Below are 15343 nucleotides of genomic sequence, written 5' to 3' on the forward strand. Positions count from 1 at the left end.
GCTGATATGGGTGTGGCTTCATCAGGCTGGGTGCGGGGCTGGGCATGCTGTGGGCGAGGCTGGGGAATGCCCCCAGAACCAAAGGTACCACACATCACTGGTACATGCTGCTTAATGCAACTCTGTAACAATCTGGAAAATCTTACAATGGAAAAAGAAGATGCCTAATAAATACTCGTCAGTGCCGTGGGGCCGGTGGGTGAAACCACAGAGCACGGGGGGTGACTAGGCATCTGACACACCCAGAAGTGTTAAATGCTCTAGATTTTTTGGGGCAGTTGAAGACAGCCAGGATCTTGAGTTAGTGCACCCCATAGAGGAATGGATTAGGCACCTTCTTCTGCAGGCCACTATGGCTAGCGACAGAGATTTGAGAGTCCCTGTGTTTTGCTCCGTGTTGGCAAATTATAGATTCATTTTAATTCCACAGAAATATGAGCAATGATTAATATCTTTATATGTTGATCAGATAAAATATTTGTAGGAAACATGTCTGCTCAAGTCACCTGGCTCCTATGTCAGCCTGCTTTATGACCTAGCTTTGTGTTATGCAAGTAATCCTATTTAATAGTGTAAATGATATGTTATATAAACAGCATGAAATGTGCAATCTAAATCCCTTTCGGACCTCATGGACCACTACATTAATAATTTTAAATCCCGCGGACCACTAATATGAATTTAAAAAAAAATATATATATATATATATATTTTTTTGTGAGAGAGGGATATATTATATTTTTTGTTTCCTCATATATAAGTGTGTGTGTGTAGTCCGGGTACTGACGAGATGCCCCGCTTCCTGCAGAGCCCGCACTGAGAGCCGCGCATTCCTTGTGACAGCCGCTGCTTGAGTCAGTGAGAGGCAGCCCTGGAGCCTCCGTGCCGCTTCAATGACTGCCCAGCCTGCACTGCATCAGAGGGCCATGGGGACCACCAAAATGTTCTCGTGGTCCTGTGACCACTGGTTGGCGACCGCTGATCTAAATGAAACGTTTGAGGTAAATGCACACATTGTTGGATGCATTGTGATACAGCTGACGTACAGATCTTTCCTACAAGGGTGCTTTGCACGGGGCCAACGCACGGCAAAGGGCACGCAATGCTCTGTATGTAACGACATCCACGCTTCCATTAAAGTTTCAGGATTTTAAAGCTGAACTCCCGGGGTGATCTATTTTTTAAACTTACGTTGGTAAGTTAGGGCTGCTGGGGATGCTGAAATTCTGTAGCTGTCTGTGCTACACACAGTCAGAGCTGTCCTCTTCAGCATCAGCTCTGCTGGAGTGTCTGTACACTGAACACATAGTCACCTTGCTTTTTTTAAAATAATTCTCTGGTTGGATGAGATGGTGACTGTAACATCATCCATCCTTCCTCTCCACCTCGTCCAATCAGAGAACACCTTTGCACCCATAGAAAAAATACAAGACGTTTGCTGAATGGTGGAGCTATGGGAGCGAGCAACTCCCTGTGTTTAGGGTACTGCCAGCTAGTTGCTCCAGCAGCACCCAGAACAGCACATTGCTGACTATGTGTAGCACAGACTACTACAGTGAATGTCAGCATCCCCAGCAGCCCTCCTGATGTGACACATGGATATTTACACGTAACCAAGTTGGCCCAATGTAAAACCAGTACAGTAATACCTCGGTTCATGAGCGCTTCTGTTCGCGAACAATACGGTTCGCAAACAGAAAGTTCTGGAAAATTTTGCTTCCGTTCGCAAACTCCACATCGGGTGACGAACACGACCGTGGCCATCTTCCCACTCTGACACGTGGCCGTGGCTTCCTCTAGTCGAGATTGCGGTTGCAGTCAGAGCTGTGCACACTTGCTGTGAAGCTTTTTTTTTTTTTAGCTCATACAGTACTGTAGAGTTTTATTCAATCCAACATGGCTCCAAAGAAAGTGCAGAGCGAGCATGGTGGTAAAAAGAAAGTGTGGAGTGGTAATTATGGTGACAAGAATGTGCAGAGCGGTTATGAAGGTGACCAGGAGGTGCAGAGCGGTTATGAAGGTGACCAGGATGTGCAAAGTGGTAATGAAGGTGACAAGAATGTGCAGAGCGGTAATAAAGGTAACAATAATGTGCAGAGCGGTAATGAAGGTGACAGGAACGTGCAGAGCGGTAATGAAGGTGACAAGAACGTGCAGAGCGGTAATGAAGGTGACAAGAATTTGCAGCGCGGTAATGAAGGTGACAAGAATGTGCAGAGCGGTAATGAAGGTGACAAGAACGTGCAGCGCGGTAATGAAGGTGACAAGAACGTGCAGAGCGGTAATGAAGGTGACAAGAATTTGCAGCGCGGTAATGAAGGTGACAAGACTGTGCAGAGCGGTAATGAGGGTCGTTCGTAGAGGTCAGAATGCATTAACCTTATTTACATTGAACCTTATGGGGAAATTTGATTTGGTTTGCGACCAATTCAGGAGGCTATGCGGGCTCTCAGGTGGCTAGTGGGACACTCTGGTGGCATCCAGTGCGGCCCCTGTGGTGCCCAGTGTAGGCTCTCTGGTGCCCAGTGCGGGCTCTGTAATGATCAAGCACTCACCTCCCCTCTTTCCTGCCTGCTCCCCTCTCTCTGATCCTCTCCGGCTGCTAAAGCGCTATCTAGGAGAACTGACACTGCTGCGCTAGGAGGAGGCTGCGGAGCCTCTTACCTAGAGCAGTACAAGGCACGTGGGGACCCCCTCAACTGTGGCTTGTAACCCACTTTTGGGTCACGACCCACAATTGAGAATCACTGCTATAGACGCAGGACCAGACGAAACAAGACAATAAAACAAGGACGTCCAGGAAGGATTTAGAGGGGGCATGTAGTCTACGGACCGGTTATTGGAAAGGTGGAGCTATCAAGTAGCCAGTTCGTATTTTCACATTTTTGGACGGGAGCGCGCAGGGAAGACACAGGTAAGTTTAAACCACTGTTATAGCGTTTTTTTTTGTTTGTTAACTTTTTGCATATATCTACTGCTTGCTAGCAGTAGATATATGCAAAAAAAAGCGGAGGGTTTAGAAACCCTTAAAGCTTGCAGTGGGGCTACCCCCATAGCAGCTGCTCAGAGATAGTAGGACGTGTCTACTACCTAACGGTTATCTGTAACAGGAATCACAGGATGTGACTAAAGCCAGTGTAACTGCACAACTGATACATAGACGTTAGTACTGAGTCAGAGTCTGAAGCGGATTCAGGGAGGAGGCACAGGACAACTCCCCTTCCTCGGGAGACTATGGCAATCTACTGTGCACATAGGTGCTGGATGTAGGCAAGTGTTCAACTCCTGGTAGAATCTACTGAAGCATATAGCCAGCCCAACCTGGCAACCACTCATACATGTACTGAGTCATTGTGCTCAGTAGTAGGTGATTAGGGGGTGCTTGTCAAAGATCAGAGATAAATATGGGGAAACCATAACTGAACTCCTTCTGAAAATGCTAGTGAACTGGCAATGATGCTGACTATGCGGCTTCAGTACTTTTTGAAATCCCCAACCCAGAACAAGGATGCAGATCAGGAGAGTCAGAGTAAGGTCAGAACTTCTTATCCGGATACTTGTGTATGCTGTAAGTTGTATGGCCAGCTTAGGACCCCTGTCGGGTTTCTATAGTTGTTTCTTTCCCTATTGCAGATTTATCTCACTTCCTGTTCTATTGACACTTTTTATCAGTGTTAGAATCTGTTAGGACTTCCGTTAGGTGGCATCTCTGCCCCCTTTTCCTCTTGGCCATTCACAAAACAGAGTCTGGGCTGTGGTTTATGTTGATGGCCAGAAAGAGAAGGGGAGTCAGCAGTGTGACTGTAGCGCCATGGCCTATTAATGGAGAACTATGAGCTGAGTGATTTTTCACTGAACCTCATAGCTCGAGCCGACGTGTGACAATGAAACTCTCACACGCCGGCTCAATAGATTGGGAAGTGAGCGAACACATACCGTCGCTCGCTCACTTCTCGATCATGTCCCTGCAGGGATTCCCCCGGACGGGGGAGGGGGCTGGTACAGCTGGCTCTGCCTCAGATAGGCAGAGCCAGCTGTCAATCACGCAGCTGGGTGGATCTCGACAGTAATGTCCCGGCTGCGGCGGTCTCAGTATCCCGCGAGCTACACTGAGCTTTGGGTGACGGGAGGACTCTAGTTTGTATCCTCCCGTGACCCTTAGGAGAACTGTGGGGAAAAACACTGACCCCATAGCTCTCTAAGATCTGCAGCGCTTACATCTGAGAGGGTACGGCAGGAGATTAAGTTGATTGTGCCAGGCTATAGGATTGCAAATGCAATCAACACCTGGCTGCGGCGAACAGATTATGTGGATTGGAGCAACATTCACCATATTTATTCCCAGAGAATTTTTGTACAAGTCATTCTGAATTGAGAAAGCTGGTTGGATGACCAGTGAAACGTCTTCAAGAAAAAATACAGCAAGTCCAGTTGCCTTGAGTTCCTTTTTACAGATATACCATGACCTGGATGAATGAGAACCTTCACAGACATATGGCTATAGGCACTGCTTCCTTTATATCATTACAGGGATTCTGGTATACAAATGATATCAATGTTTAGATTGTCCAAATTCTGTTTGAATGTAAACATTCAGATACATGTTTTTTCTTTGTATCGGATGCTTGTTCTATATATCTAATATTACATAGGCAAATATTATGTTATATAAACTTTCCAGATAATCTACTCTCAGCTGACCTCTTCAGAGGCTCTGCAGTTTGCATAGAATGTTCTAACAGATCAAGATGTGTATCAAGGGTGTGCGTGAAAAGGACTTTTTCTGCAGAGCAATACATGATCACTACAGAGGTTAACCTGCTAGATTGGATATGATAGGGCAATAAAAAAAGATACATACTGATATAAATAAAAAATTGGAAATTGGTGGTCAATACATACACCCTGAAGAGGATAGCCTGCTAGATTAGTATATAATAAAGCACTATAAAAAGATACATACAAATAATTTAAAAAAAATAGGAAATTGGTGGGCAATACATGCACCCTAAAGAGGTTAGCCTGCTAGATTAGGACATAATAGGGCACTATAAATAGATGCATACTGATATAAATTAAAAAAAATAGGAAATTGATGGGCAATGCACGACCCCAGTAGAGGTCAGCCTGCTAGATTAGTATATAATAAAGCACTATACAATAAAAATAAAAATAATAAAAAATAGGAAATTGGTGGGCAATGCATGACCCCTGAAGAGGATAGCCTGCAAGATTAGTATATAATAAAGCACTATAACAGAAAAATAGAATGATGGGACACTATAAAAAGATACATACTGATATAAATACAAAATAGGAAATTGGTGGGCAATACACGACCCCTGAAGAGGTTAACCTGCTAGATTAGTATATAATAAAGCACTATAAAAGAAAAATACAAATAATTAAAAAAAAAAGAGGAAATTGGTGGGCAATGCATGACCCCTGAAGAGGTTGGTCTATTAGATTATACAGTGCATTAGATGTGAGGACACTGAGGACCATACCACAGCCGGAGTGGAGGGGTCGAGAGATGAGTGGTCAATGCCGCAGGACTGAGGATGGGGTGGGTGTATCTTCTTCATTCCGTTTCCCAGACCAAAGCGGGGAGTTGACTCTTGCAGTGCAGGGGGGCCAGGGTGGCCCCACTGCAAGGGTTAACTTTTGGAAATCTCCTTTTAAACAATATTTTCACATTAACAGCTAATGAACCAGTTTGGCACCTCGCTGGATCCGAAATATACTAGCTGGGGCCACAAAACCTCAGAATGATATTACTTGCACCATTGAATGTTTCTCTCTCTCTGCCTGAGGGTGCCTTCCCATCCCTGACCCCTTGTACGAACACGGCAGTAGACCGCTTTGTCCCGGAGAAGCCCCTGGGCTCACACTGATGTTGCGATGAGTCATGTGACTGGGAATGCTGTGTACAGGCGGCTGACCGCAAGGCTTACTAATGTCTCACAGGAGGTCGGAATTTGTTTCAGCTGAAAAGTTCCTTTTTTAAAATGGAAGCGGTGGAAGGATTTCGTTACACATGCCTGGGCTTTGTTCTCCAGCTTTGAGCGCAGTGTGTCAGCTTGGTACATGCTATTCCTCTCCCTGCGCCAACACTCAGATTAAGCTTATCGACTCGAAATATCTAGCAGATGCCTCGGGCAAAGAACAAAAATTGGACAAAAAAAGAACCAAACACTTTACATTTCTGCTTCTCTGTCCGTTATGATATACGGCAGGGCTGCTGACTACCTTCACCGCAGAGGAGATGTTTGGAACATGATGTATATAGACAGTCATTACAAGGATACCATATGTCACACAGGATACATATCACCATATATAGACATAACATATTCCTCCTTCCCCTAGAAGACTGTCAGCAACACAGAGGTGACTCAGACTAATACCTCCTACTCACCTCTTAGAGGAGTTACCCTTTAAATCTGTTAAAGGACAACTATGAGGTGAGTGCTTTTCACTCACCTCATAGTTCTAGCCGACCTGTGACAATGAGACTGTCACAGGTCGGCTCAGTAGATCGGGAAGTGAGCGAACACATACCGACGTTCGCTCACCTCTCAATCCTGTCACGGCTCTCTGCCGTGACAGGGGAGACCATAGTTAAGGATTTACAGGATCTTCTTTAGGGTTATCCCTATCTCTATGATTTAAGCCTAACGGGCGAAACGTGTGAGAGGTGAAGATCGGGGTGTGGGGGATCTGACAGTGTGTTCTGAACTGCTGGATTCATCAATTAAAGATTTTCGGGGGTTATTCACTATAAAGCCGAAGGATCCAGCCGTAGCTTTGGCTGATCCTTCGGCTGCCTCTGCCCTTCGGTTCCGTCAGCAGCCGAAGGTAGCCGAGCGGCTCAGCCGAGCCGAACGCATATGCTTCGGCTCCGCTGAGCCATAGTGACACCCGAAGCGTGGAGAAGGGTCGGCCGAAACCGACCGATCTCCACGCGAATGACAGCTGGGCGGAGCCAGCCATGATCTCACAGCTGGCCCCGCCCAGTTGTAATGACAGATCAGCGTCCCCAAACGACCGGCGGACACTGATCTGTCAGTATATAATAACAACTGGGCGAAGACGGCCATGTCACAGCTGGCTCCGCCCAGTTATTATTCATTGGTCGGGACCTGCTAGAAGACTCTGGCAGGTTCCGGCCAATAGGAAACCGTTGGGCGGAGCTAGCTGTCAATTGTTTTTCTTTTGCCGGTATCTGTCAGATGCTTCTTTATGCAGCGGGAGTCCGTCACATGCGGTCGGCGTGTGGCGTTTTTTATATATTTGTTTTTTAAACTTTCTTTAAAATATTTTTATATTAAATTTTTCTATTTTTTTTTACAATTTTAAATACTTTTTTTTTTTTTCGACTTTTTTTTTTTTTTTTCTTCTTTTTATATATTTGTTTTTTAAACTTTCTTTAAAATATTTTTATATTAAATTTTTCTATTTTTTTTTACAATTTTAAATACTTTTTTTTTTTTCGACTTTTTTTTTTTCTTTTCTTCTTTTTATTCTTTTCACTTATTTTCTATTCTGTTCTATCAGTTAAGTTGACAATAACTCCATGACTACATTTTCTGGTTGAGAGCGGGTCTAAGGGCCCATTCAAGCCATAGCATTGGTTTAATTGCACAATACTATTCTTCACCAACGCGGTGGCGAGTTGCCCTGGGTGCTATTTAATTGAATGGCAATGCAACGCACCTAGCGCATAGTGACATTCAATTAATGCAATGCTATGGTGTGAATGGGCCCTAAACAGGGCTGGATAAACATAGGGGCTACTGGAGTGCTAGCTCCAGGCCCACCGCCGAAAATAGGCCCAGCTGGCCCAGATCGCCTCGGTATGCCCGGTGGCAATCCAGGCCGGCTGGTCTGAATACAATCAGGCAGAGGCACCAGCAGCTCTCTAATCAGGCATATTAGGCTGCCAGTGGCTGGGGCCTTACAGGGCTCCAGAGAGGAGCAAGTGGCTGCCTAAGTGGCTGCTTCCCGTCCAACTGACTAACAGCACCAGGCCCATGATGCTCCTTATCCGGCCCTGGCCCTAAAGCTGGTCATACACTGCTCGACTCTCGAGTCCCACTGGATTCAAGCAGTGTGTGGCCCTGCCGGCAACACAATTTTTCAATTGACTTTTGTCAAAGTATCTGGGCTGAAAATCGACAGCCAAACAGTGACTGCAGGTATTCTGACAGCCATGTGCGCTGGATGTCTGATTACAATAGCCAGCAGGGAAGTGGATGGAGGAAAAAGTGTGGATGGGAGAATCAAGCATTTTTTTTTCTTTTCTTTTTCAACCCATGGGGAAAAAACGCATAGTGTATGGCCGTAGTGTGTATGAACCATTGCACATTCCCAGCCTCTGCTGCAAAGTTAATTATCACTCTCACGGCAAGGGGCATTGTACATTTGGACGTTTTGCAGTCACAAAGGGGTTAAAGGGCAAGTCTGGAACATAAGGAAAAAACTACTCTTGGAGTCATTTTGGTGTCACCCCCTCTAAAAAGTCGGGCACTCAGTCATGGACCGAGAACCCGACGGGGTCAGCAGGGAGGAAGGGACCCGGCAGCATACCTCATCCCTCCAGGAGAACGTCCCCTCCTCTCTCTGCTGGCGTCCATCACCAAGATCGCCGCTGGCAGGCGTCAATCAGATGGCCACGCATACACGGTGACGTCAAGGCGGGGTGTCACCTGATCTAGGGACCGGGTGACACCCGGCCTCGGGACGCCGCTGCTCTTCATCTCCCCCTAGAACAGAGGTGGGCAACTCTAGCCCTCCAGCTGTTGTGGAACAGCAAGTCCCATGAGGCATTGCAAGACTGACGGTTACATGTTTGACTCCCAGAGCCATGTTGGGACTTGGAGTTAGATCACAGCTGGAGGGCCAGAGTTGCCACCCCTGCCCTAGACCCTATGAGACCCATTTAACCCTTGCAGTGCAGAGGGAGTTTGGCTTTAAAGGATAAGCGACCTTGTAAACAATGTGCACTTATCCTTTTTTACCTTCACTTTACTAAGGCCCAAGTTTACTTCACATCACGCTTTAGTATATCAGATCTGGGCAGGGTTTACACATGGGAATACATGACAACACTTGGCACTCTTACCAGCAAGAGGGCAGCCCTAGGGCCGGGCCCTGGTTGCTATGGGCAACACGGAGTTCTTTCAGGTACTTTTTATAAGGCCTTTAATAAATAATGCCTGGTGTTTTATGTGTAACAAAACTTGTATTCTGCGAGTTAGTATTGAATAAACATAGTTGAACAGTTAAAAAGCGCATTTCCTCTCACGCTCTGCTCTAATGTCCTGGACTCGGAAACAAGCAAGGCCTACTTTGTTTACATAAACCATATCACCTCATTAGTGCCTGTCCATGTGTTGTACTCTGCTAATTCCCCTATTGTAACCTTTGTGGAGTACTCCATACATTGCTGGCCCCAAAAAGGTCACAGGATACAATGTGCTATATAGGTGATCCGGGGTCACTTCATTGAAGCCCATATGAAATTACCTTCCCCAGGCCTCTGGCCTGATCTCTGCTCCACTCACCAGCAGCAACAACTCCCATCGACAACAAATAGACATAATAAAATAGAATAAAAACGCATGTTGGTAGGTTTTCGATAACTCAGGATCCATTCACACTAGATTCGGGCGACTGATGTTATTTAGCAACTGAACAATTGCCTTCTATGTGCCCCGTTCAGCACCACAACAAAGGTGCGATCTGCATCTGGAGCACAGGACAGAACACCGCAGCGGAGCTTTAATCTAAAATGATTAACTGTACTGTGGTATTGTGTGGCAATCACACGGTAGAACTGGGGGTTGTAGTCACCCAGGACTCTCAGACAGAGGGGATGAGCGGTTCCAGGAGGCAACCTTTGTACTGGCTTTGTACTGGGAAAGAGCTGACTTTGCGGTTCTTCTGAATTTGGTATGGGATCCTGGAACTGGGAGATTTCCAAGAGAATTGGGTGGGACGAAATCTCCCTTCCTGGGTCCATCGTTTAGTAGTGGCCAGCACCTAATTGCACACCTGTGCACAGCCCTTCTGGAAAAGGGTGCTGGCTAATGTTCTGGGCTCCAGCTGGGAAGAGGAACAGAGGTGTTCAGGAGTCTGGAGGATGCCACCCAAAAGCCAGAGTGGAGCCAGGAGGCTGTGTGTGTGCTGGAGGCCCATAGGAATCAGCCAAGGAGGCTTAGTGAGCCTGGGACACACAAGGGATGTGTGGAAGAGTCACGTGGAGGATATGTGACAATCTGGAGTTGGTGAGACATTTTGATATTGTCTACTGGCTGAAACATAAGCAGACTGTATATTGTTTTGCTGAAGTAAAGCTCTGTTCTGTTATAGTGGAAAATACGACTGTCCTTGTTATGTTACAACGGCTTCAAGACTGGTCCTTAAGCGCTCGCCATTTGTTCTAACTTTGCCAACATCACAGTACATACAAATTTAAGGGGTAAATGAGAACCCGCCATGTTCCTACACGATCACCTACTACAGCATGATTTCGCCACCTTGTAATGAGGATTTTGCCCTAAAATCCTAATTTGCAGCTGCTCTAAAGGTACCCATACACCTTACGATTATCGGACGAAACTTTTCGTCCGATGATCGAACCGTCGTACGATGTTCGTACGACGGCCCCATCCTGCCCCGATTATCGCAAAGGTTCAATCAGCGGTAGTAAAAAAAAAAAACCACCTGGACGACTTGCGGTAATTGACCGTAATTATTTTCGTTTGCGCATGCGCAGTGTTAATCGTACGAATTTTGACGGACGGAAACGCCACCAACCGTGCGAACTTCGTACGATCGACCAAAGTTTTCAAGCATGCTTAACCGTCAGTATGTACAATCGTACGACTTTTATCGGTCGGGCACTACATTCACACGTTACGATTGTCGTACGAAAAGTCGATGGCATACGATTATCGTAAGGTGTATGGGCAACTTTAGGCTCACCATACAATCTGGTTGTACAATCCCCTTTAGATCTACCAAATGATATGTAGCACAAGGGCCTTCTTGAGTGTGTACAGACAGATTGGATAGATTGTGCCTGCGGTCCGGTGCGATCAAAATAGTGCTTGCAGCATTTTGACCGGACCGCAGGCAATATGTGCCTTGCGATCCTGTGTGGGCGATCGTATTGCGGCCGGAGGGTGTGGCTACGGCGCCATTCACTTCAATGGCCCACCACGCCCCCCTCCTGCCCCACAAAAAGTGAGCCTGCCGCAATGCAGTGCGTTCTGGCCAGAATCGGACCGGAACGCAGTGCATCTGGTGTGAACGTACCCTGATGCAAACAAATGTGTTATATTATATGAAAGTTGTTTGTTTATTACAGGTTTTATTATGAATGAGGAAATGTCAAGGAGACCTGCTTCAGCTTTCACAATGACGATACACAAGAGAGATGACCGTGTTTTCCCGAAAATAAGACCTAGTTGTGACCATTCCCAGGGCCGGTGGTGACATAAGGGGGAACTTGAAGAGGCGGGAGAGAATCAGCTGTGCCAACGAAGCCAGCGCTAGAGGAAGCGAGGCGGCAGCGGAGGGAGCAGAGCCGCATAAGCCCATGCTTCCTCTATAGCGCCTGCTCCTGTCGCAGGCGGAGTGATACCAAATGCACTCCGCCTGTGAGGAATCGATAGTGAAAGCGCGCTTCACTCATTCTGGTTACCAAATTGCTCTTGGAAAGGTACGGCACCCCTGATCACCCTATTCTTAGCTTTGCCATTTTGGATTATTTAATTTGGATTTAGATTTGCATTAACTTTGAATTGTTGTACATTAAAAAAAATAAGACCTACCTCGAAAATAAGACCTAGTGTGTTGTTGTTTTTTTGAGCCAAAACAATGATAAGACAGTGTCTTATTTTCGGGGAAACACGGTAGCTGCACCACTGAATTCTAGGCGGCAATGGCACAAAGGACCTAATGGCACATATGGCATGATAAAGTGGCCTCTCAAGCAATAATAACGCATGTGATAACACTGCATGAGGTACCAATTCAGCATGCCTTCAGGTACTGACCGATTTTTAATATTGTTTATTCTTAAAGTAAACCTATTACAAATCTAGTCATGTCAATATGATTAAAAAAAAAAATACATAAAGCCGAGATTACCTTCCCCATTCACACCAAGGCGGTTGCGGATCAGCGCGGTTTCCCTTTTTGGGAGTTTTTCCATTGTGTTTCAGTGCTGAAACGCAATTTAAAAATGTCCAAGACCGCGCTAAATAGCGCGGTTCCATTGAAAACTGTATGGAAACCGCATTGATCAGCGCGGCAAAAAAGTGTCAGGGAGCAATTCGGGCAGTTTTGGATCGCGCGGACCCGGGCGGTCGCTTGAACGGTCCCCAAAGCTTTGTATGGGATTGTTCATGTCGGCGGATCCGCGTGGCCGGACCGTCCCGGTGTGAACGGGGCCTCAATAACATTTGTAGGTCCATAGATAAAGTTATATGCATTAACTTTTTCTTAGGAACTCCAGGAATGTAAATAGCTAACCCTTGCAGTGGAGCTACTCCTGCACTGCAAGGGTTAACTGCTCGATTTGGTCTAGGGGCCTACATAAAAAAAAAAAAGCTCACTCAATACGATTTCCGCTTGGCTGCTAGACCAGTCCCCGCAGGCTCTTCTTCCCCGGGCTCCGGCGTTCTAAGCGTCTAATGCAGTCCATTCACCTGCATTAGACGCGAGGACGCCAGGAGATACACCATAGCCGGAGCGGAGGGGGAGAGAGGTGCTGACCACCGTGGGACCGTGGATCAGGTGAGCATACAGTATCTTCTGTATTCCGGCCCCTAGAGAAAATACAAGCAGTTAGCCCTTGCAGTGCAATGGTAGTCTTACTGCAAGGGTTAATTTTTTGCCAATGCCCTGTCAATCACACACATTGGCGGCGCTGCCACCTGTCAATCACGCATACTGGTGGTGCTGTCGCCTATCAATCACACATACTGGTGGTGCTGCCACCGGTCAATCACACATACTGGTGGTGGTGCTGTCGCCTGTCAATCACAATCACTGGTGGTGCTGTTGCCTGTCAATCACACACACTGGTGGTACTGTCACTTGTCAATCACACACTGGTAGTACTGTCACTTGTCAATCACACATACTGGTGGTGGTGCTGTCGCCTGTCAATCACACATACTGGTGGTGGTGCTGTCGCCTGTCAATCACACATACTGGTGGTGGTGCTGTCGCCTGTCAATCACACATACTGGTGGTGCTGTCACTTGTCAATCACACACACTGGTGGTGCTGTCGCCTCTCCTGGGTTTATACCAGCCTTAAAAAAAGAAAGAAAAGACAGTAATGGAGGAAATTCATTCTTTTATTGTAAAGCCAGTGAGATGGCATTTAGGAGAAGTATTATAGGCAGCATTACCCAGAACTGTAACCACTGGCAGGCTGCAGGCGGCAGATTTGCTTCTGCTGTGCGTGTTGTGGTTATGAAGCGGTCTGTATGTTCTGCATTGGGAAAGGTCTTGCGGCTGCTTGTTCATACAGCACTGGCACACCCTTCTGTGTCGTTTTCACTCCTTCCGTTACACCCCTCAGTTTCTTCACAGTCCCACACCCATGTACCATATGCTTCCCCCGTCCTTTTACCAATAACTTCTCTAACTCGCAGCACCATTCAATAGGGTCCCTCAGCTTGCCATTCTCTGGACTTTCTTCTTAGAACTGGTCCACACTTTGGTGCAGTTAAAATGGATATAAACCCTAAAAATCAACTTCCCTTATGTGCTGCCTTTCGGTTTGGTAAATATACCATTGAAAAAGTTTTGTTATATCTGCTCTTTTACTTACCTGATCCCCGCTCCTGCAGGCTCTTAATTGGAGGCCCGCTGATGTCATCACATACAAGGCAGGGCCCATAGACTTTATTATAGGTGAGGATGCCAAGGGACATGAACGAAGAGTGGTGAGCACTGACCACCAGGGGTACGGGTAGGGTTGCCACCGTTTCTTCAAGCGAAACCCGAACACTCAAGCGACGCGCAGACATTTTTTTTCAGGAGGAGGAGTGGTGGCTTATTCATATGTAAATAACGCGACCCATTCATAGGTAAATATCAGTCAAGACTATTTTCAGTGGGGGGCCAGTAGCCCCGATCTTAATTTTGGTAGCCCCTGTCTGCCTGACACCTTGTGTCCGGGTTTCTGCTGCCATGAAACCTGGACACAGCATTCAAAACCTGGACTGTCCGGGTGAATTCTGGACAGGGGGCAACCCTAGGAACAGGGATCAGGTAAGTAAAAGTCCCATTCACAATACTCCTAGACATAAATGGGCAGTTAATCCTTGCAGTGCGTAGGTAGCCACACTGCAACAGTATTTTTTGTACCCAGGAACAGGCATTAAGTGAGCAAAAATAACTACTCATTGCCAGGAACTCAACACTGTCCTGTGTCCTTTACACACTTCTTTTGTTATCTCAAGGAGTACTCGCAGTTCTTTTGTTGCACTACATAACAATTAGCCCCTCCGTTGTTCAGATTATGACAAAGGGCGGGATTTAGTAGTTTAGCAACAGAAAACTGGGCAGGGCTGACACCAAGTTTTGCAAAATTCAGTTCACAAGAGAAAATTAGGGGCTGGGTGCATTTCTGACAGGTCATCGGGTATCAAATCTGTACTTGCAGGATCCTGAATGGGATCCAACAGGGCCTAACTTTTTTGTATTGATGTATTGATTTATTTTGCCCTAACATACTCAGTGAAAGGGGACACCAGTGCATGACGGCATCTTTGCTATTATCACCAGCGGCACTGGAACGGCATGAAGAAGTTGCACAGATGTGAAACCTGCTGTTGCCTATAATTGCGCAGAACATGCATTGTTTGCCGTTTCGTTAAATGCACAGGTGTGAACGCAGCCTTAGGCCTCATTTACAAGTCCGTGGTGCAGCAAGTATACTGTGAATACCTGTGGCCGGTATTCCAGGTGTTCAGATCAGCCAATCACTCTGCCTGTACAACTCAAAGACAGGCTAAGGCCTCATTCACACGAGAGAATGGCCAACAGGTACAGCTGCGCGCACGGCCGTATTGGGCAGCTCCTGGGAAGGAAAGGTGCTGTGTGTGATTAGTACGCAGCCCCTGTCCTTCTCTATGGGACTACGCGGCCGTAAGCCCCCCTATGCTCACCTCAAGCGCAGGTCCGTATGGGTGCGGGTGGCTTGGGCGCAGACGGGATCCATCCTGTCCGCGTACGAGTACTCACCCACACGGTGACGTGCAGGGCAGGTGAGCGTAGAGGGGTGTACGGCCACTTACTCCCATAGAGAAGGACAG

General features: G+C 46.7%; 1 long non-coding RNA gene across 1 annotated transcript in view; it reads left to right on the forward strand.

Moving 5' to 3' along the window:
- Positions 1–14075, forward strand: part of LOC108790451 — an 18430-nt gene extending 4355 nt beyond the window's left edge. The window contains exons 2-3 of the long non-coding RNA XR_001941449.1: positions 13342–13353; positions 14064–14075. This is a non-coding gene — a long non-coding RNA (uncharacterized LOC108790451). The remainder of the gene's footprint in view (positions 1–13341; positions 13354–14063) is intronic.
- The last annotated feature ends 1268 nt before the right edge of the window (positions 14076–15343 follow it).

The sequence above is a fragment of the Nanorana parkeri genome, unplaced genomic scaffold (genome assembly GCF_000935625.1).
Source record: "Nanorana parkeri isolate BGI_ZX_2015 unplaced genomic scaffold, ASM93562v1 scaffold475, whole genome shotgun sequence".
In the NCBI taxonomy this organism is placed as follows: Eukaryota; Metazoa; Chordata; class Amphibia; order Anura; family Dicroglossidae; genus Nanorana; species Nanorana parkeri.